Source organism: Meles meles, chromosome 11 (assembly GCF_922984935.1).
Source record: "Meles meles chromosome 11, mMelMel3.1 paternal haplotype, whole genome shotgun sequence".
In the NCBI taxonomy this organism is placed as follows: domain Eukaryota; kingdom Metazoa; phylum Chordata; class Mammalia; order Carnivora; family Mustelidae; genus Meles; species Meles meles.
This window is the reverse complement of record NC_060076.1, coordinates 55,854,881-55,878,058: the sequence shown is the minus strand read 5'-3', so window position 1 is coordinate 55,878,058 and position 23,178 is coordinate 55,854,881.

Below are 23,178 nucleotides of genomic sequence, written 5' to 3'. Positions count from 1 at the left end.
AGATTCCTCTCTCTCCTCCAACGTCAGCCTATAAGAAAACATAGAGCCAAAGTTATGATCCTACAGAAAGCGTAATGGTCTTTACAGTTTACATTTTTCCAGTAACTTCATTCCTAAGCACTCTTGATTTTATTTAGCCTTTCTTATATGCTCATATTGCTAAATGTTCTATATCCTCGTAGGCTCCGGGATTTTGGGGGACAAAGTGAGGAGGGTTATAAATAAAACACAACAAAAACAAATAGGCCAATATTAGACTTAAAATTCCAGAATAGACCTATATTAGACTTAAAATTCACATAACTAACCACAGCCTCACCCATGGAGTTTATAAGAAAAGCACAAGAAGATAGTACCCGCAGTTAAAAGAAAAAATAAACAACACCAAGATCCTTCTACAATACCTACACTTTTATGCTATATAACATTGTACTAAAAATTGAATTTACAGGTCTGTAAGAAGGATAAAACTCATGAGTAATTATTTTTCCAGGTAGTTTGAAAGACATAGTGTTAAGACTTCCTCCATTCAATGCAAGAGCATCTGTTACACTAGAAAGGGAGCTCTTGAGATTTGACAGAGTGATCCATTGCTAGAGGTAAAGATACAGGCATAGATACTTTAAATTACCATACAACCAGTGAACAGAAATAATGAACCTAATTTCAGTAGGCCTGAAATTTGTAGCATCTTTGAATTATAAAAGCAACTAACTTTATTGAGCCAGAAAGGAGTTACCTTTCTAGGCTCAGAGTATGGCTTACTGGAAGAGTAGGAGAACCATCTGAATAGGGGAAATGAAGGCTTGTCTGGGTGGGGGAGAATGACTAGACTTTGGGCTAGGACAAGGGAAAGTGACTCATTGAGGTCCCTTTCAGCATTATGGTTTTGTTATTTGATTTTAGACTCTGAGTATTTTGGCAAAATTTGTGAAAGCTGAGACAGAAATTAGTCTTCATTTATAAAACATTTTAATGGTCTTGGAAATAGGAAAGAGATTGTCAAAATAGAAGTAAAAGACTTCTTTCATTTTAGTAATAGAATGAGTAGTAAGAATGATGGGTAAATAAGTGATATTAATAATGGAATCCCTGTTAAATATTTATTGTTCCATTGGTAAATTGGAAAATTGATTGATAGAAGCCTTTATCTCAGGAAAGAATTTATATATTTAAAGATCCTTTTCTCTAAATATTAATAATCTTATATGATTATTTTTCTATTCTTCTTGTCTTTATTTTGTAAATTTCCTGAAATCTTTCAACCTAGCCTATAGGAATTTCTTCAGAATTGAAAGAGTAAAACTTCTTTAAAAAATAGTGTTTTTCCCTCCCAATCCCAAACCATAAATGACTCTTAAACTCAGAAAACAAACTGAGGGTTGCTGGGGGGAGGTGGGGTTAGGAGAGGGGGAGGGGGTTATGGACATTGGGGAGGGTATGTGCTATCATGAGTGCTGTGAAGTGTGTAAACCTGGCGATTCACAGACCTGTACCCCTGGGGATAAAAATACATTATATGTTTATTAAAAAAAAAATTGGAAGGGGAGGCGAACCATAAGAGACTATGGACTCTGAAAAACAACCTGAGGGTTTTGAAGGGGCGGGGGTGGGAGGTTGGGGGAACCAGGTGGTGGGTAATAGGGAGGGCACGTATTGCATGGAGCACTGGGTGTTGTGCAAAAACAATGAATACTGTTACGCTGAAAAAAATAAATAAATTTAAAAAAATAGTGCTTTTAAAGCATTTAAATAAAATTCTCAGAAAGTAAAAAAAAAAAGAGTCTTACACATGAAGATTTCAAAGTGTCTTCTGAATTAATATGTCCCTGCTTCTCTAACTTTGCAGAGGTAGTTTGGTGGTTGAAAATGGGCAAAAACACATATTTGTTATTTAGGCTTACATACCATGGAATGGACATGGGAGAAATATACTATTTTGAATTTGAGTTTTGGCTTGAAATATGTTTCTCCCTTTGGCATAAGGATAGGGTTAGTCATTGTAATTTGTCATCTCAGAAGAGAGGAAAGCAATCATTTGATTTGGAAGCCATGCATTTTCCAAATGACCAACCTAAATTTTCTGTTTAGCTGCTTTTATAAATGAGAAAGAGGAGGCCACTCTATTTAAGTGCCGAGATACAATTATTCACTGAATCAATGGCAAAGTTAAGCTTGTATTCATCTCATCTCTTTTTGTCCCACAATCTCATTTCAACTATGGGATAATTATGTTTTTAAGTACTCATGTGTCTACAACATGATACATGAAAATTTACTAGAAGTTAGCTGTAATGGAATACTGGATCTGGAATTAAATCTGGATTTGAATTTTTACCCTCCATTTACTAGGCATGTAATTTTGGGAAAATTACTTTATATTTCTGGATCTCAGTAATCTCTTCATAAGGCTATTATGAGAACCAAATGAGAAGATTTATGGGAAATGCCTGGCAATTTTAAATGCCAAACAAATGGTAATTTCTTTCCTGTTCCTTTCCCAACTTTAATTGCCACAGTGAACCTTACCATTTTTAATTGAGACTCATCATTGAGATAAGATTACCCTGATCTGAGCAGAACTGTCAGGAATCTACACTGGGCAGCTATGCGGTCATTCCCATTCTGTGAGTAAATCATGTATTTTGGCAGTCTATGTTGAAAGAGACACACATACACTTGGAATCTAGAAATTTGCCAAAATGATTTTAATTTACTACAAAAATCTCAAGTTTTTTGAGTTCAAAATGTGCAATTTAGAATTTGACTATTAGGCTTTTTATTATTGTGTATCATTTATACCTGAATCTAGTTACTGTCTTGAGACTATAAAGTCAGAGAAAGAGAAATGAAAATGCTTCAAGAAGTCTGTATTCTTACAGCTTTATACTCAATAATACCTGAAGACTGATTGTATGAAAAACCCCATTTAGCTCTTAAGATTGAAAAAATAACACTGAAGCTGGTAGTATTTTTAGCAAAACAGACTCAAATTCCCTAGATTATCTGATTAAATTTTGGAATTTTATGGAACACCATATATATAACTTCGGTATACTGGGCATTTACTAGTCCCTAAGAGTATTCACATTAACAGGATTAGGTATCATTTCCTTTGGGTGGCACAGAGAAAAAAAAACAACAATATTCCTTAGCTTTTGTTGTCTTCGTGGTCTTAAGACATCACAAAAATCATTTGAAGGGGTGAGACACAGTAGATTCACAGCAATATATCGTACCTTAAAAGTATGAAGAGGCTATAAAGATCATGCCAAGAGAAAGCAATGATATTTCTAGTCCCATTAATCTTAAAGCTCTCCTATTAATTTCAGGTCCAAGGGACTTAGCTAATACATTTTCCATCGATAGGCACTCTAAATCGTTTTCATATGTATACTACAGGAAGGAACGTTTGTCCTTGGAAAGTAGATGAGCTTTAGTGGCAAATGAAAAAGGTCTTTATTTTTTCCCTTTTGAGGTGAACTGAGGACGCTGGGAACCTAGATCAGTGTCTTTTTGACTTTTGCCACACTTCCAAAACCTAGCTGATCAATTATCAAGAATTAAGAACATCGTTACTGTATCTACTCAACGAGAAACATGACTCAAATTGACAAAATTCATTAAAAACTGCTTTATCTCTTGGAGCCCTCTTCCTTGCTCCCCTTCAGCTTCATCTTTCCACTACTAGACAGTGGTATCTCCACTCTGCTGTCAGCTCTAAAATGTAGCAACTAGATGAGTTCTAGGTCTCAGATTCTCAGTGAGTTAGTTCACCTACACATAATTTTCCAAACATTTCAAGAAAAGCTGGTTGAATCAATGTAAAATGAATATGCAGATGTTTGGCACCATATGGTCAAACATCTGGATATTTGACTCAATTTTTCACTTTTTAAAGGGGTTTAATCTTCTGAAGATACTTGTCTGCAGTTGAGCTTTCGCTTCAGTTCCAGAAAGGTGGAATGATAGTGTCAGCTTCTCCAGAAGGAAACCAGTTGACCTGAGCCACACAGAATTAACAAGTCAGATAACATTTCAGCCCCTCGTTATTATCTCTTACTAGCACCCATCAGCAACTAGTACCACAGATTAGGTATCACTGTTTGGTGTTGCACTTTGGCCTATCTGCTCCCTCCATACCTTACTCACTGTCCCTGAGCCAAAACTACTGAAATGGGAGTCTGGCTTTTGTTAGCAAAATGAGAGAAAATTGGGCAGTAATAAGAATTTAGCCCACCTCAGACTTCATAGTAGTTGTAAGGCTCAAATACCTTCAAAACTCTTTCCTTTATGTTGAAGTCCTCTCTCTGGTACACACAAACAGGCCTGCATACCAAAAACATACAGTCATCGACTACGTTCACTAGATGAGAATTGGGCCAAGAGCCATACCACCAACAGACTACAAACTTGCCAAGGCTCACAGAGAAGAGTCAGGCCAGCTTCTCTCTGGATAAGTTAACTCTGAAATACCAGGTTGGGAAAGTAACGGCTTGTCAGGATGAATAGATTCCAGAGAGCTAAGGTCTCAAAGATACAATCATATTCTAAGATCCCAGTCTGAAGGGGTGCCACAAATGGCCTTGGTCTTGGCTAAACTAATTTTTTTTTTTCCAGACTAATTCATGTAACCTGTTTTAGCGGTGACATCTTTAATCTGGGTTTTGTTATTCTACATGCAGATTGTTTTTACGAGTAATCTTAAAATGTAGTAATTTTTCTTAATTTTAGAAATTGGCCATTGTGTTTGTTTCACCAGTCTACTGATACTTCATCTTCTCTTCCTTCCATATTTTACCTCCTACACCATACCATACCTCTTGCTCCCCAAAGCTCTCCTGATACCTGATACCCCTTCCTGGAAAATCTTGACATCAATACATCTTCCAGCTATAGAACTCTACCTGAAGCTCTGTTTCTTACCTGTATGAGGTTGGAACTCATTTCTCTGGTCATTTGGCACAGGACCTCCAAATAAGTTAGACAGGAATTATGAACATGATACTTAGGAAAAAAGATTCTAGATTGTTTCCTTATAAAAATGACATTAAAAATTACTTTCAGTTGTCATTTGTCCATACTGGTGCCCCAGAGATGGTCATCCTCATGATGGAGAGTGTTGAGCTACATCAAACCTAAACGAAAGGAGCACTCAGCTCTATTAACATGTCGGGCAACCCACTCATGTAGTATCCATTGCCATTATCTCATGTCCAAACCTCTTCCCCCAAAGGAGGCAATAATCTTTAGATTGTTTGTCTACCTGCGATATCTCCCTCCCACTTCTCTCTGCATCTTGCTGCCAGATAACCCATTCGAAGGTGCAGATACAGTTATTGTCACTAAGTTTCAGTGACTCTCAATTGTTTTTTGATGCTGGTCCAGCCCTTAACCTGATATTCAGTCCCTCTTCCTGTTTCTCCCAAAGACGTGTCCACTGCTGTACTGTGGTTGAACAGAATAAATTAATGTTTCCTAAATACACTCTGTGCTTTCTTACTCTTAGCTCATACTGTTTCCTCTTCCTGCAACCCCCTCTCTGAATATTTATCTGAAATTTGAACCCAGGTCTTCAAATTCCTACCAGTACTCTTTCAACAATTATATTGTCTTTATGTGAAGACAGTTTGTGTCTTATGCACATAAATTAATGTATTGCTAGAAATCCTTCTGTGGTGGACAGAATAATATCTTCCCCATGCCTCCCATGATGCCGCAGTGTCCATGTCCTAATTCCCAGAATCTGTGAATACGTTATCTTACGTGGCAAAAGAGACTTGAGGATGTGATTAAGGCCTATGGGATGGAACATTACTCTGGATTATATGGATGCGCCTAGTCGAATTTCATGTGTTCTTAAAAGTGAAAAATCTCTCCCAGAGGCAGTCAGAGAGAGATGATGGCAGAAGAAGGGTCAGAGAAATGAGACATTGCTGGCTTTGAAGACAGAGGAAGGCTGCCACAAGGAATGCGATCTCTAAAAAAGCTGGAATAGCAAGAAAATGGATTCTTACCAGAGCCTCTAGAAAGAAACAAAGAAAGACCTGCCCTAACCTTAAGTTTAGCCCAGTGAGATCTCTGTCAAACTTCTGATCTCCACAACCTTAAGAAAATAAATGTGTTGCCACTCAGATTTGGAAAACTGCTGCAGCAGCAAGAAAATGAATACATCTGGGTTCAAATTCCAGAGTTTGCTAAAATGACTATAAACTGAGGGAATTGGAACATAAGATTTCCTAAGCTCCCTTCCAGTGGCAAAAGTCTGGTCCTAGACTAAGCTCTCTTGATCCTTCAGAAACCAAAATACTACCTAATTAATGTAACAAACAAATATATACTAATGTCCTAATCAATTTTATCCCCTAAACTTAGAACATTTTTAAGTAACGAGAAAAATAAAACTCTTGAAAGACATGAAACTCCACACTGAACTAAAGCCAGTTAAATTGGCATGGAGACATACCTCATGTCAATGACCAGTACCTTGTACATCTGAGTTGCCAAATGAAGATTTGTTGGTTAAACCCCCATTCAACATATTAAGGAAATAAAGCTCAGAGATATTAACCCACTTAGCAACAGTCACTGAGTTAAGTGACTTACTCATATATTCATTTATTCAATAGCTATTAAGAACTGATTATCAGCCAGATTATTCATGGAAAATCCAGAACTCTAAACTATGTCTGCTGCTGAAAAAGATAGACTTATATAAGGAAACACAGAATTATCATCCTTGGACAGCAAGAAGTTTTGAGGAAGGCGGGCTGACCTGCAGTAAAGGGAGGCTTTTGGGAACAGAACATTTTTATAAAAGGGAAGTCACAGAACAAAAATGAAGGAACCACTGAAGATTGCTGTAATACTTAATGGTTTTTATTTAGAGCTGGCTTTCAGAGATTCAAATAATATCATTGGAAATATTTATTCAACAAAAACTATGAAATACTAAATGCCAGGCTTGTGCGATGAATTCAGTATATATTATGTCCCTTACAGTCTCTGCTTTTCTGAAGCTCACAGTTGCACTTCTTGTCAAGAAATACAGACGTTTAAGAAATAACTGTAAATTACACGAGGGCTAAAAGAACAACTATACAAATAGGGCCCTAATTACATATCACAATTTTTGGGAAAAAGTTCTATTTATGGTGAGACCCAAAAGATGAGGCAAAGAAGGTAAGGTTCTCTTTAGAAAACATTCTTCTTGTAGAACATTTCTCTTAAGATATTTTTTTTCCTCTCTGAGGTCTTGTTTTCTCAATGAATTAACATGCCAGTGGCATCACTTAAGAAGTTTTAAATGGATGTCACCGAATAGCTCTTATTCTCTTAAGAAGTTTAGAGGTCTGGAATCATGGCTGATGACTTTAAAGTTTAACAAAGTTGTCAAAAATCTAGAATTTTTTAACCTTCTCCTCAGCCATCCTCAGGAGTTTGGTCTTTCTTTTCAGGTCTGTACTCTCTTAAGATGGCTGCTCATCCTCTAGGATTCATGCTCTACTTCAAAGGTAGGACAGAAACCGAGGAGTAGAGTTTAATTAACATGTATCTCCCTTTTTATTAGGGAAAAAAAATCGTCCCCAGAAGCAAGTCATTCTCTACCCACCTCTAAGATTATTGCGCCTTCTGTAGAACACTATGGCCAGGTCTATTATAGGCCACACGACGCAGTTACAAAGAGAACCCGAGATATGAAACTATGATGTTACGAGGAATCGCCTTATAAAGTAGTAGGTAGACCCTCTAGAGCCAATGTAGCCTCTCTCCCAGTCTAATCACATAAAGGACTTGAGACTGCACTTTCTTGGGTCCTGAGAACTGGTGGTTGTCGTTCTGTGTGGGTTTCACTGGGCATCCTCCTCAGACAGGCTTCAGGAAACTGCATGCACCCTTTCTTGTACTTACATCGTGTGTGTGATTTGTACCACTTGTTTGCTAGTTCACTTTTAAACCAAAGTGATAGAGAGCAACCTTGAACCAAGTCCAAATCCTTCTTCTCATTTATCTATCTATCTATCTATCTACGTATTTTTTTTTAACCTGGACCAATTCTTTGTTGTCTGACCTAAGTTATTGCCCAGAAAAGAAGTTGGTTTCCCCTAGCTGCAAAGAAGATTGGGAAAAGAAGTGTCTGGCATTTTTAGCCTCTACTGCATGTCTGTACAGAATGAAAGGGGAGAAGCTGACTGTTGGTTAAGCAACCAATAGTGTCTGGGGCCCCATATATATTTTTAGAAACGAATGAAGAAACATTATTTTTTCAAGAGGAAAAACTATCACAATGATATAATGAGGGGAAACAAACAAACAAACCCTTAATGTTTCTCAAGAAAGTGATTTAAGACTATGGTTCCTTTCATTCTATAACTGTAAACTCTCTATACTGTCATGGTTCTCAGGTAAATTCTAGAAAGCCCAAATGCTTTCTGCTGTTTGTCAAGGCTGCCACAGATAACTCAGGCTTGGAGAAATTTTTATTTTTTATTTTTTATATCAAAGACCATGATTCTCAGTTTAAGACAAATCAAGTGAAGTGAAGGTAATTTTCAGATATCAACTGAAAAATTACATAGATGTGGTAGACACGAAGCCAAATCATTTGCATTCTGCGTGGTAAGTGTTAAAATTGCCCACAGAGCATCCTCTGTGGTTCTAAGATTACTGTATGCTCAATATTAAGGAAGCTAAGGGCATGTTTGCATTCCCAATTATGGATCAATTCCAGTGTCCCAGAGTCAGAGATGTGAGTATCTTGTATATAGTCATATCTGACTTACACCAGAATGATCAGGAAGCATATTTTAGCTTCTTGTCTAGATTGTTCCTTGAAGAAGGAATGCTGTCACGTGTAGGAATGTTCTGTCTCTCAGAAGGCCTGGATTCAAATCCTTGCTCCATATCCAGGACCATTGTGACCTTGGGCAAATTACTTGATTTCAATTTACTCATTGGTCCAGGAAGCCTTATACTAATAACTGTCTTGTGGGTTGTGCATGTGTGTGTGTGTGTGTGTGTGTGTGTGTTTCTTGCATTTGCAAATAAAATGTGGAAATTTGTGTAAAGAATTTAGTGCAGTGTCACTCAAAGAGAGTATCCAATAAAGGTTAATTATTAAGAACCAAATTTATTTCTTAATTGGAAATTAAGGCCTGTTTTACCACTAGCTAGCTATGTGTTTTTGGCTAAGACACTCAAATTTCTGGGCCTCATTTACCTACCTGCTATGGGAGAGAGGTGTGCTAGAATTTGCAGGCTCACTGGCAGCTTTAGAGATCAGTGATTTCTGGCATTGTTTATCACTTATCCTTGAGCAGGTTGAAGGCACTTATGGGAAGAAAAAAAAAAAAGCCTAACACCCACCAAAGAAGACACCTAGTGCAGCTAGGAGATGTGGAAAATTCATGATGTTGTTTCTTAGTAAAACTTGTCTCCTAGTCATTACTAACTAATCTGTTACCCCGAAACAAAGTGTTGATAGTAGCGGGTAGAATGTCCAATAATCAGAAGGACCCTTTTAAGAAAGAGAACATTTTCTTCCTCGTGTCACGTGGAGAAAAGGATCCTTCCATGGTGTTTTGTAAACGAGCTCTTGGCTATTGCTGGGCAGTGAGTTCCCAAGTTTAAGTTTTACCATTTATTGGCATCCAACAGAGAAACAGAGTACTTTTATTTGGAAATACATTTGGAAAGGATTCCAGAGAACCCAGGCAGCATTAATTGTACTCTAGTTTGGGAGATTTTCACCTTTTCTGTGCTCTGTAACTACCTGGCACTCTTCCAACTGTAATTTAGACTTACCATGAACTTTAGGGCTTTTTTTAAATGTGTGCAGTGATTTCTAAAAATCAATAACTTCTTTAACTTGTTCTAAATTTTAAGTTTTCATATCCTTAATTTTCAAGCACTCTCGAGCCCCTTAATGTTTATTCTAAAAAATAAGGTATCAGTGGCTTTTTTTTTTTTTAAAGATTTTATTTATTTGACAGAGAGAAATCACAAGAGAGGCAGGCAGAGAGAGAGGAAGGGAAGCAGGCTTTCCACTGAGCAGAGAGCCCGATGCGGGACTCGATCCCAGGATCCTGAGATCATGACCTGAGCCGAAGGCAGCGGCTTAACCCACTGAGCCACCCAGGCGCCCCGTATCAGTGGCTTCTAATAACTTTTAAAACTTTGGGTATTTGGTGACTTTGGGTTCACTCAGGAAACTTTTATTAATCCCTTTGTAAGCTCTCATCAGTAAAGTCTACTATCCTAAGATTGCTTTATTTAAATTACAATAGGAAATGCCTCTGAACCTTCAAGCATCCCAATTTATGCTCTTTTAGTCAAACAAAGCAGACCAGGGTGACTTTCCTAGTGAACTCATTAAGGGAACCACGTTTCATTTAGGCCAGACTTTTTATTTTCTAGGAGATTAAAAAGGTAACAAAATTTTACATGCAACCTCGTTTTATAGCTGTCCACGTGTTATGACCAACTAATCCGCGTTGTAATCGACCAGATATTAACATGAACGGTATTTGCAGGAACACGTGAATAGTCAGATGCACTGTGGGATCTCTGGATTCAATTCATTAAGATGGACAATTATTTTGTTTTGTTGTAGGAGGCTCATTCTCTGGGAACAAAGAGGAAAAAGATTGATATTGACCTGTAGAATCAGATCAGTATTCAAATTCTTATTTTGTTTACATTTACCAGTGACAGTGATGATCAATGTCAGGTTGCACATTTTTCCTAACATCTAAGTAAAGTCGCTACCTCAGAAGAATGGAAGAAAAAAATGTAAAAGGTTATCAAACACAACAAAGCAAAAAGAAAGGCTATGTTTGGGTGGGATTAGACATGCATCCAAATGTAGACCAAACAAAAGATTAAGGCAAGAACTGACATTATTTTTTTTTTTGAACTGACATTATTTTTTAAAGATTTTATTTATTTATTTATTTGACAGAGAAAGAGAGATCACAAGTAGACAGAGAGAGAGGGGGAAGCAGGCTCCCCAGTGAGCAGAGAGCCCGATGTGGGGCTTAATCCCAGGACCCTGAGATCATGACCTGAGCCAAAGGCAGAGGCTTAACCCACGGAGCCACCCAGGTGCCCCAAGAACTGGCATTTTTAATATGCTTTCTGTCTTGGTCAAGATTGGCTTACGAACTGGGAAGTGAGAGACTTCAGAGCCTACAACATCTGCCGTCAGAGTTCTCTAGCTCATTGGTGTAGTGGATGATGAGGGTGGAAGAGACAAGAGGAGACTCTCTTCCCTTGTCACAAATCTTCAAGAGGCTACTATGCTTTATTCCTATACCACACTACTTTGCGAATTCTCCATTGCTTTGTCCTTAAGTTTTGTGGTATATCTTTCACAGTTAAATCTAGGATTTATCCGAAATTTGCACTTGGTGTAAGGTGCCCTGTTTGTGTCTAACTTAGGTTTTTCAGATGGCTGACAAACTAATTGCCTCAATATCATTTTCTAAATAAGATATATTTTCTCAACTGGATTAAGATTCCCCCCACAACTTTTATATATTAAATTCCTTTATGTATTTGAATTTATTTCGGGATTCTCTATTATATGTCATATGTGCATGAGCCATGCACCAGTACCGTATTGATTCAGTCATTGAAAATGTAAATTAAAAACAAACAAACCTGGTATTGATAGTAACTGGCCCATTTCCACACCCCCCACTCTTAAGAGACAAATTCTTTATTATTTATCTTTTTCCCTAGGGCCAACCAGATGCTATGATTGCCCGAAGACTAGGTCCTCATCATCTCTTCACCCACATAAGCATTTACCTAGAACATAGTTACTGTAAAAATTGGGAATTTCCACAGTGTGCTTTACCAAGTGACATATTATAGCAAAAGGCAGATCTACTGTGGGGAAAAGGAATCAAAACCATTCTAGCATACGAGAGAAGTATTTCCAGAAATACAAGCTCTGGTTTATAGGAAGTTCCCTCTGTCAGAAGTGCCACATCATTCCTTAGTATTAACACCAGGAAGAGAAACAGCTTTCATGCTTTGGAATGTATTATTAAGTTTAAATATGAAATGTTTGAAGCTATTTCTTAAAACAAACTATCCTGCCACTACAGAAAATAAAATAGTTTTCATGTATTCATCTTTCCTATGTAATTCTTCTCATGGTAAGATAAGTTTATCTACCACCCTGTGTATATAAAGTAGTTTTTGCACTGCTTCCAACTTTTAACACAATAGTTACATTTTTTTTTAAAGATTTTATTTATTTATTTGACAGACAGAAATCACAAGTAGGCAGAGAGGCAGGCAGAGAGAGAGAGAGAGGAGGAAGCAGGGTCCCTGCTAAGCAGATAGCCCAATGCGGGGCTCGATCCCAGGACCCTGGGATCATGACCTGAGCCGAAGGCAGAGGCTTTAACCCACTGAGCCACCCAGGCGCCCCAATAGTTACATTTTTTAAAGGGTGTTTTTAATTTAAAAAAAATCCTTAATCAAAAATTTAAAAAAATAATAAAATAAAAAAAATTTAAAAACATCAGGGGAGCTGACTATTTACAAAAGACTTCGGTAAATCTCTGTTAAATGAACTACTGCTATGTTGTATTTGATAAATCTAGATTTTTGTTTTGCTAAAGGTAAGGTACCTTATACAGCTAGAACCTGTAGCAAATGCTGTTTCCTATCTCTTGTGGACTTTTTTTTGGCACCTCTGGAAAGAAAAGCAACAAATGGATCAAGCAATAATGCTGGAGAGATCAAAGCAATTCCTTCTGTCAACAGTAGCAATTCACACAAATCTCTGAACACTGAAGGCTTTCCTTAGCCAAAGAGAAGTTTGGAAGAGAGGCTTATTGTGGAAAACACATCATAGGAAGTGGTATCAGCTTCTGAATTTTATGTCATAAGTAGATCCTGCTTAGGGACAACCAAAGTTGGCGTAAGAGGAGGGAAGGAAGGGAAGAGGAAGTAGGATTTATTGAGCACTGACTATGATAGCAAGGCTTCTACAGTGTGCTCCTCTGTGGTGTAGTGGTAATGAGTGGGCTCTTGAGCTAAGCTGCCTTGGACCTATACTCTATCTTGGCCACATACCAGCCCTGTAGTTTGGATGCAGGTTATTAAAGCTTCTTTTGTTAACATTTTTGTGATCATGAAGAGTAAAATCCGATCATTGTAAGTATAAAGTAAGTGAATTTACATAATGCATTTACAACAGTGTCTGACATACAGTACCAAAGAAGTATTATCACTTCCACTTTACTGATGAGGAAACAGAGGACACTTACCTTAATTAATTTGCTTCTTAAGTGGTGGAGTTGATTTCTAGTAGTGGTTCTCTTGAACTCTGCTTGAAGATTGTTCTACACCCTTGCTTCTTAGAGTGTGGGCCCTGATTCAGCAGGATCAGCCTCACCTGGGAACTGGTGAGAGATGGAGAATCTTGGGCCTGTTCCAGACTCACTGAGGTAGAGTTTATAGTTGGACCAGATCCCCAGGCGATTCTTGTGCAGATTAAAGTTGAGAAGGGCTGTGGAACACACCACTGCCTAGTCAGACCTCTACTAAGTGGAAGGATTTATTTCCATGCAAGCTACTGCTTTAAAGATCTTAAGTATCCCAGAGCAGGACTGGTCTTCATCCTTTAGGCTCTGCCTTTCTTCTTTGTCAGGTCTACCATCTAGAAGCTAATTCTCAGGTCTGGCTCTTAGTTTTCTCCAGTATGAACCAATCCGCATGGTTCTTGATAACCCTCTCTCTCTCTCATTTTCTCTCTTTCCATGTCTCTCCCTCCTTCCTTCTCTCCCATTCTCCCTGTTTTTTATTCCTACGTTTACATCTTGAAGGATTCACCTGGGGCTGCCCTATGGTTCTGAACAAAATCCCACTGAAGCATGCCTTGGAAAAGGGCAGATTATGGAATCGGACAACACTGGGTCCAAAGGTTAATTCTTTCACTTCCATTTTTCTTGAAACAATTTCTTTAATCTCCCTGAAACTTTGTTTCCTTGTCTTTAACAATGGTGGTATCAATAACTGTATCTCAAAGTTGAGAAGAACAAATAAAATCAAGGTATGACAAAGCATCTCGAGTGTAATAGATGCTCAGTAAACTTCAGACAAACAAAGAACTAAACTCTGACCTATGACAAAATTAAGCAGACCCATTATGTTTAAAAAGGGGTGGGGAGACACTGACTGCCCCTTATGGAATGCATGAATTCCAACTGTGTTTAAAGGAATATCTTCTATATTTAAAGACTGAGGCAATTGCTTTTATGTGGAACAAGCCCCAGGAGGGCTCTGTTCCTTAGAGAGAATCATCAGTTTCATTTTAGTCTGTACAGATGTATTTTAGGAGGATTACCATTAGCGAATCACAAGAAATCTTGTCCCTTTCATCATGTGATTAAAAAAAAAGTTGCTCTGAGCTTAAGAGGAATTTTTATTAGGGCTAAAATTCTTTATATAGAAATATAGTACTAATTTTACTAATGACAAATTGAGGGCAATGAGCCGAAATTTGCTTTCTGGTCCTATTCAGAGTGTACACTCTTTCCATAAAGGAAGGTGTGCCTGCACAGCATAAAGGCAGGGAGCAGGGTGGGTAAGCTCCCTCAGTTCCGGTTCTCAGGACCACAGTGAGCAACTCACAATGGAAATGCCTCTCAAACTGTTGCAGCTGCTCTCTGCGGAGCACCCACTGAGTTAAAGGACAGACACTCCACATACATGTGAAATCCCTCGGGCTCCGAAGCCTAATTAATGTCCTGAAATCTATCCACAATGGTAGAATCACGCATCTAAAGTACATATGCATTCTGGAATAGGAAACAGTTTAAAAATAAATTGAAAAAAAAAATGTAAATCACATGCAACTTTATTCTGTCCTTCTTCTGTGTTCACATACTCCTTAAAGACTGAACTTAAAAACAACCTGAACCTTTTTGCCTCACAGTTTGGCTTCAGTTATTTCAGTTTTGGGTAGCTTGACACATTTGAAACTGAGTTTCTTTGTAATTGTGGTTATGCGCAATCATGTAGGCACATCATTCCTGCACATTTTATCCTGAATGTGCAATGTTCAATGAGAACAATGTTCAATGAGACTAAAAAATAAAAAGCAAAGAATCCAGCACAGTTTGGGGGCAACCTTTTTATTTTCCACTAAAATAGTTTTATAAAGATTTGGCAGACAACATAAATATGAGATTAGATTACACTTTTTTAGTCTCTCTTCTCAATTGAAATATCCAGATATGAAAATGACTGGGCATGAACAGAACCTCTTGAATGTCTATAACATTTAGAATTTTTGTTTTGTTTTGTTTTTCTGGTACACCCTGGGGAGATAATGCCCTTAGAATTTCCTTCACTTGGGAAACCACATTTATTACTGGGAGTTAAGAAGGGTCTAGTCAAGGATGATGGAGCTGATTGCTTCCTGTCTCACTCTGTGGAAAAACAGGGCTAGTCCATCCCCAAACATGCTAGCAGTATGTAAGAAGGCTCTCAGATATTTGCATTCTATCTCTAAAATAGGCTCAGATAAAATCAGTTTGCTTCCTCTGTCACTGCTTGTCCACTTTCCTGTTTCCAGGACCATTTTTTTTTCTTCCATTTTACTGTTTTCAGTCTAGTACTTGAAAACTGGGACTATCTTGGTTTAATGCCAGAACCCTTTGGAACATGGTTTCTCGTATTCATAGTCCCTCTCCCGTCCCAGTAGTTTACTCTGTCATAATGTGGCTTAATGAATTAAAATTGAGCTGGTGGGGCACCTGGATGGTTCAGTCCATTAAGCATCCAACTGTTGATTTTGGCTCAGGTCATGATTTCAGGGTCATAGGGTCAAGCTCCATGTGGGGTTCCCCATTCTGCGTGGTGTTAGCTTGACGTTCTCCCTCTCCGTCTTCTTCTACCACTCCTCCCCGAACCAATAAATAAATAAATAAATAAATAAAAATCTTTAAAAAAAAACTGGTGCTGGTGGAGAGGGGAGGTAGGGACAAGCATCTAATACTGTCTCATGGTATGAGAGATTATACATCATGGATTATTCTGAGACTTCAGCAATTCGCTTGTCCCCAGATCCCCCCTTAAAATATCTTTATTAGCAATTTGTTGAAATGAGCATTAGAATTCTTTCTTAAACTTCTTTGTGCAAAACTGATAAGGAACATTCAAATAGTTATCTTGCAAGCTGTGAACAATTCCTTTGTTTTGGAGTTCGCAGTGACAGGTGGGGAGAGGGTGGTAGTGGAGATCCCTTAAATTTCTGCAGTACAGAATTAGGGATCTATTCCATTGTATAACTCCAAAGGATCCAGAGTGATGCAGGAGCTCCATATGCATCTTAAAGTTATCAGTTTCCCAGAGTTTTCTCTGTAGCATATGTGGTCTTCTTTAGATGCCCCTGAGATGACATGCTACATTTTATCATGAAAATTACCTTATTTTATCAATCCTAAGTCACCCATATTTTCATATTTTATCTTCTCTGAAACTGGAATGCATCTTGAAATTGATGGTGCATCATAGCTTGATTGCCAATATTTTTTGGTTCTTGGGGTACATAAAATCAATATTCCATTTCACAGTCAAATTCATCTTAAATTTAAGAGTAATAGTACACCTTTTTAAGTGTACCTTCAAAGCGATCCTACCCTTTCAAATCTGGAATTACAATAGGAATAACAACCCTAGCTATCTCTGTATTTTATTCTGTATAGCAAGAACATTTGAAAGTGAAATTTAAAATAAAAGAAATTAATGAAAAGCAAAACTAGAAGGTTAGAAAACATTTAACATTTGAATGTATTGTCATTTACTCTGAGCTATTGGACTGAGAGCTCTTTTCCTTTTACATCCACTTCAAGTGTCCATAATAAATGAGGTCTCCATTTGCAAATGGTAAGCCATTGTAGTCAAATAACTGCTGATGTATCATTAATCTTCACTTCCAACAACAAAAAAAATCACATCCTGAATGGATCGATGTATTCGATCTAATCAATTACCGCCATAGTGCAAGTGTCTGAAATTCTGAATTAACTGTGTCGTGACTCATTTAGTTATACTAGAGTCATGATATTATTAAATCTTAAAGTCATTGTTCCAAAGACAGCTTATACATTAGAGTTTCTTCAAATATGCACCGAGATCTTCGTACAGTTCTCTAGTGACTTGCTAGGTTCTCTCAGTGTTTAATCCTTGTTTAGATTTGTGCTTGGCTTTGAATAAAGTTAGGAGAGAAGGATATGAGACTTGAGACATTTATTGAGCAAAACTACCCTGAATCCTTCATGGCTATTGACCAAGCAGTAATGGAAAACGGGAACCAAGAAATAAAAATCTCATCAACGCAGTGAAATCTGTTCTTCTCTCTCTATATATAAACCTCATGTGTTGGCTTTGGCAGCAGTTGGGACTTTGTCATTCCAATAAAGTTCCTGAAATTCACGAGATATCGCTTCTTTTTACAGGAAAACATCTGCAAGTGTATTTATCTGGTTATAAACAAAAATACATTTTACTTTTTCAAGTGACAGATCAGAAATATTTATTTGTATTTGCAATATACATTATTAGCCCATTGCAGAAATCTGTGAACACACACATTATTAAAACATCATTTATAAGTTTAAAAATATACTAACTAGAGAAGCATGCATAGTTCTCTACTTCAGAACATTTTCATTGTACTGTTGAAAGAATTTTACTTGGTTGAACGGAGAATGGTTTTTAAACTTTCTTTAGGGAAATTTAGCTAAAATTTTCCACTCTTAAACTTGATGCAGTCTGCAATTTAACTCTTTGAAACACACACACACACACACACACACTGTATTTTATACAGCAAGATAAGTTTTTTTCACATTCCTAGCATTACTCAAATTTGATGCATCTTACAACTAATGGCAGGGCTTAGTTGAACTGGCAGTGTTTTCTTTATTTATGGTAAAAAATAATGTGCTATCTAAGATAAAATACAGAAGGAATCTGATGGTTTTGGTGGTAGAATGACCACTATTTATAATCGACACTCTCTCAGGTCCTGCTTAAGTACCTTATAGACCTTATGTAATAGTCACAACCATCCTGAGAAACAGATATTATTTGTTAATTTTTACAGATGAGGAACTAAGCCTGGAGAATTTGAGAATAACTTGCCTGTACCACTGAGTGTAAACGTTGAAGTGAGGATTTGGATGTAAGTCTGCCTGATGCCAAAGCTTGATCTTTTCTTTTTTCTTCTAAAGATTTTATTTATTTATTTGACAGAGAGCGATCACAAGTAGGGAGAGAGAGGTGGGGGGAGAAGCAGGCTCCCCACTGCCCCGAAAAGAGCCTGATTCGGGACTCGATCCCAGGACCCTGAGATCACGAGAGCCTTAACCCACTGAGCCACCCGGTAGCCCCCAAAGCTTGATCTTTTAAGAGGGGCACAATGAACCAACTTCAAACATAGCAACTCATGTCCATTTTTGTCGAAAGGCCTGCATTTGGAAAGTATTGTCAATTCTGCATGCTGTTCTTGCTACAGTAATAAAGTGATGGCATTATTAGGTGGCCAAACTCATCTACTTTTCTGTAAAGCATCAGCCTATTCAGGCAGAATAGCTTGTCTTCCTTCAATTTATATTTTCTGTAGACCTTCTGGGGCCCGGGCACAAAGATGGGTAAATATTGGAGGCATGTCGTGAGGAAGGGAAGTCAGCTGAAATGAAGTTGAGGAGCAAGCCCTGGGTGGAGGTTCAAGATCAGCAGATCTGGGTTCTGTTGCAGAGACCTGTTGCTACTGTCTTGCTGTGAGATATGGTATATTAGCTCTTCCCTATGAGTTTGTTTCTGCACCATAATCTCTATACTACATCTCATGATTGTGAGGATAAAATGAGAATAAGATAAAGTGGTTTTCAATGCACCGAGGACAAAATATTTGGCATTATTCATTCCTAGTGAACTTGTTTTAGGGATAATCATTGACCAAACATCTTTCCTGTAGCCTTTGGGCCTCACAATGGAAAGTGTGTGTGCGAGAGAAAGTGGGATTTTTCTCTGATAATCACAAATGAAACACTTTTTAGCTCTGAATTATCATTTCATTCGTATCAGTTAAATAGTATTGCTTCTATATATAGGCACAACTTTCAGTCCCTCTCTCTGTCTCTCTTGCTCTCTCTTTACCGTGTTGGATAGTAGTTTTCTTTCAGTTCTGGAACACACAGATTGAGTTTGAGCCCTCATCTCACCACTTAACTGTGCCATCATGAGCCTGTTACACTCTTAGTCTCAATTTCCATATTTAAAAATGGGAATAGCACCTTCCATTCAAGAATTTTTTGAGGACTGAAGGCATAAAGCACCTAGAATAGGGTCTAACACATAGTAAAGATTAAATAAGTGTTGACTACCTATTATTTTCCCAATAGGTTGCAACCATCCATCACTATTTTTTATTAATTCTTTTAAAATTAACGTATAATGTATTACTTATTTCAGGGGCACAGGTCTGTGATTTATAAGTCTTACACAATTCACAGCACTCACCATGGCACATACCCTCCCCAGTGTCCGTCACGCAGCTACCCCATCCCTCTCACCCCCCTTCCTGTCCAGCAACCCTCAGTTTGTTTCCTGCAATGAAGAATCTTTATGGTTTGTCTTCGTCTCTGGTTTCGTCTTGTTTCATTTTCCTCTCCCTGCCCCTATGATCCTCTGTCTTGTTTCTCAAATTCCTCATATCAGTGAGATATATGACAATTGTCTTTCTCTGTTGACTTACTTCACTTAACAAAATACCCTCTAGTTCCATCCATGTCGTTGCAAATGCAAGATTTTGTGTTTGTTTTTGTTTTTGTTTTGTTTTGTTGTTTTGATGGCTGCACAGTATTCCATTGTATATATATACCATGTCTTCTTTATCCATTCCTCTGTTGGTGGACATCCAGGTTCTTTCCATAGTTTGGCTATTGTGGACATTGCTGCTATAAACATTCAGGTGCATGCGCTCCTTCGGATCACGATATTTGTATCTTTAGGGTAAATACCCAGTAGTGCAATTGCTGGGTCATAGGGTAGCCTTATTTTCAACTTTTTGAGGAGCCTCCATACTGTTTTCCAGAGTGGCTGCAACAGCTTGCATTCTCACCAACGGTGTAGGAGGTTTCCCCTTTTTCCACGTCCTTGCCAATACCTACTGTTTCCTCACTTGTTAATTTTAACCATTCTGACTGGTGTGAGGTGGTATCTCACTGTGGTTTTGATTTGTATTTCCCTGACGCCGAGTGATGTGGAGCACTTTTTCATGCGTCTGTTGGCCATTTGGATGTCTTCTTTGCAGAAATGTGTGTTCATGCCTTCTGCCATATTCTTGATCCGATTATTTGTTCTTTGGATGTTGAGTTTGATTAAGGTCTTTATAGATTTTGGATACTAGCCCTTTATATGATATGTCATTTGCAAATATCTTCTCCCCTTCTGTCAGTTGTCTTTTGGTTTTGTTGACTGTTTCCTTTGCTGTGCAAAAGCTTTACTCCCACTATACTTCCATATGAACACAGCAAATCTGGTATAGAAAATATTCTAGTCACCATGGATGATAAAGAAATAACTAAATACTGTATTTGTTCTTAAAGAAACTACATGTGGTTTTATATCTGCCAAATCAATTAGTTTGTCCATTTAATTAATCTAATTTGATGTATTATAGAAAATAAGGAACTAACATTTTTATTTTAAAAAATATATATATACTGTCATTATGTAATCTATAAGAACCAAGTTGATCTAAGTAATTGCTCTGGACTAACCCCAAATATTATCATTCCTTTTTCCAGTTGCGTCTCATGCTCATATCAGCAATTTGTCTTTAGAACGCTGGTTGAAAGCTCAATTTCACTTATTCTATACATGATAATAGCTCTCTCCTTCCTTCCTTTCTTCCTTCCTTCCTTCCTTCCTCCCCACCTTCCTTCTTTCTTTCAGAGAGAGGAGAAGTGGTAGAGGGAAAGGGAGGGAGAGAATCTTAATCAGGAACTTGATCTCATATGGGGCTTGATCTCACAACCCTGTGATCATGACCTGAGCCAAAAATATAAGAGTTGGACACTTAACCAACTGAGCCACCCAGGAACACCTGAAGGTAGCTATTTTGAGCCCTGTGGAATCTTCTCCACTTTATCCATCTGTTACGTCCTTCCAGGTGGGTTTACCACACTAATTTTCCATATCTGCTATATTATTGCTCATCCTGGAACTCTCTCTAAATTTTTCTTAAAAATTTATCCCAGACTTATCCTAAACTGACTTCTAAACTTTTTCCAAATTTATCCTACATTGACTTTTCTTTTCCCTTATTTTTGCTTGCATTCTGTACCTGTACCATCTTCATCATTGGGAGAGCAAAGACTCTAGAGCCTGACTGGCTGAATTCAAATCCTAACCCACTCTATGACCTTAGTCGAGTTAGTTCTTTTTGCTTCAGTTTTCTCATCTGTAAAGCACTACCTAGCGTAGAAGGTCATTGGGTTAATATGTCATTAATATGTGTAAAATCATGTTTAGAATTGTGCTTGACACATAGTAAATGTTATATAAATATTTGCCATTATATTATTGCTTATTTATGATAACTCACCCTGAGTTTTTGATTTTGTTAGATGTGTTCATAATTTTACCATTCCAAGAAATTAGATGATGGAAGAGCCAAACAGCAGAGGATGAAAATAGAGGACACATGTCCAGAGAAAAACAATGAAGATGGGAAAGTTATGGAATATTAGACAGAACAATATTTCCTATAGATAGAAATGAAAGGTCTCAGACGTATGCAGACAGGTAGTTAGAAAAATGGACTGGAAAAGAGACCAGGAGAAGTATCAATGATCGCATGGTGATGGCCATTTTCATAGTGGGATGCACTGGAAGGGAGATTTCAAAGTACTAAGGACTTTGAAATATAGGGTATTTCAAATATAGGGTATTAGAGAGAAATATAGGGTAAAAAGCAGGCAATAATAGGAATTTAGAACAAAAAGAACTGGGGGTGGTAACTTTGTAATGATATTAGAGATGAGTACAAATTTGGAAGAGGAGAGGAAAGAGTCCATAGAGGGGATCAGATCAATGATGGAGAAATGAGAAACAGCTGAAGTTGAGGATTCCTCGGGGATGACTAATAGGGAGGACAGTTTCCCTGATACTCTTCAAAAACAAAGTGGGGGCAATGAATGAGAGAAGATAAACAGAGACAGGAGCATGAGGTCATGGAGAGGCTACTGGGTAGGAAGTAGAGACTTCTTATTCCTAGCTGGCCCAAGAACGAGGGCACCAGCTTTGTCCAGTCTCTTGGCATTACTGGGCTAGATAAGTGTAAAGTCCTAACCTCCTTTCACCTCTACATCCTAATGAGGTTACAAGCTGAGATGAGGTGTGGTAGGGAAAATGTATAAAGGTCAGGTCAGTTTTGATCTTAGGAAAATAGAAGTAAGGTCATCTTCATGAACCAACATCACAGACAGACATACTGAGTGAGAGAAGACAGTCACAAAAACTTTACACTATATGATTAGGGTTATTTAAGGTTCCAAAACAGACAAAATAGATCTTCTGAATTAGAGGTCACAAGATTGGTTACCTTCCGGAGATGGTAACATTCGGGGATGCTGTAATGTCTCTCTGTTAATCTAGGTGGAAATTACACGGATGTGTCTATAGGTAAAAGTAATGGAACATCATACACTTAAGACTTGTGCACCTTACTGTTGTAAGTTGCACCTCAACTGCAAAGAAAAATAAATGAAGGTTCTAACTAAGTTAAAAAAAGAGAAAGAAAAATGTCTGCTCAAAATGAAAATAAGGTGAAGACAGAGAGCATTGGGCAAAGCAGTGTCTATGGGGATGGTGCCTGGTCAATGAAGGACAGATAAATGGATTGTTTCAAAGCAGTTACTTGGATATATTAACTGTTTGACCTGGTGAATAGTTACTATTAGTGAACTACCTATCATTTGCACTAATTTTATAAATATATTCCATATACACTCATGACATACAACATATATACATTAGAATGATGATTTTCAATGTGTTTTGCTAACTTCCAAAGCCTGGAAGCTGCTCAGGGTCACTGTTTGGGGTGAAGGGAGGGTGATGAAGCAGCCTGGGCTCCCTGCC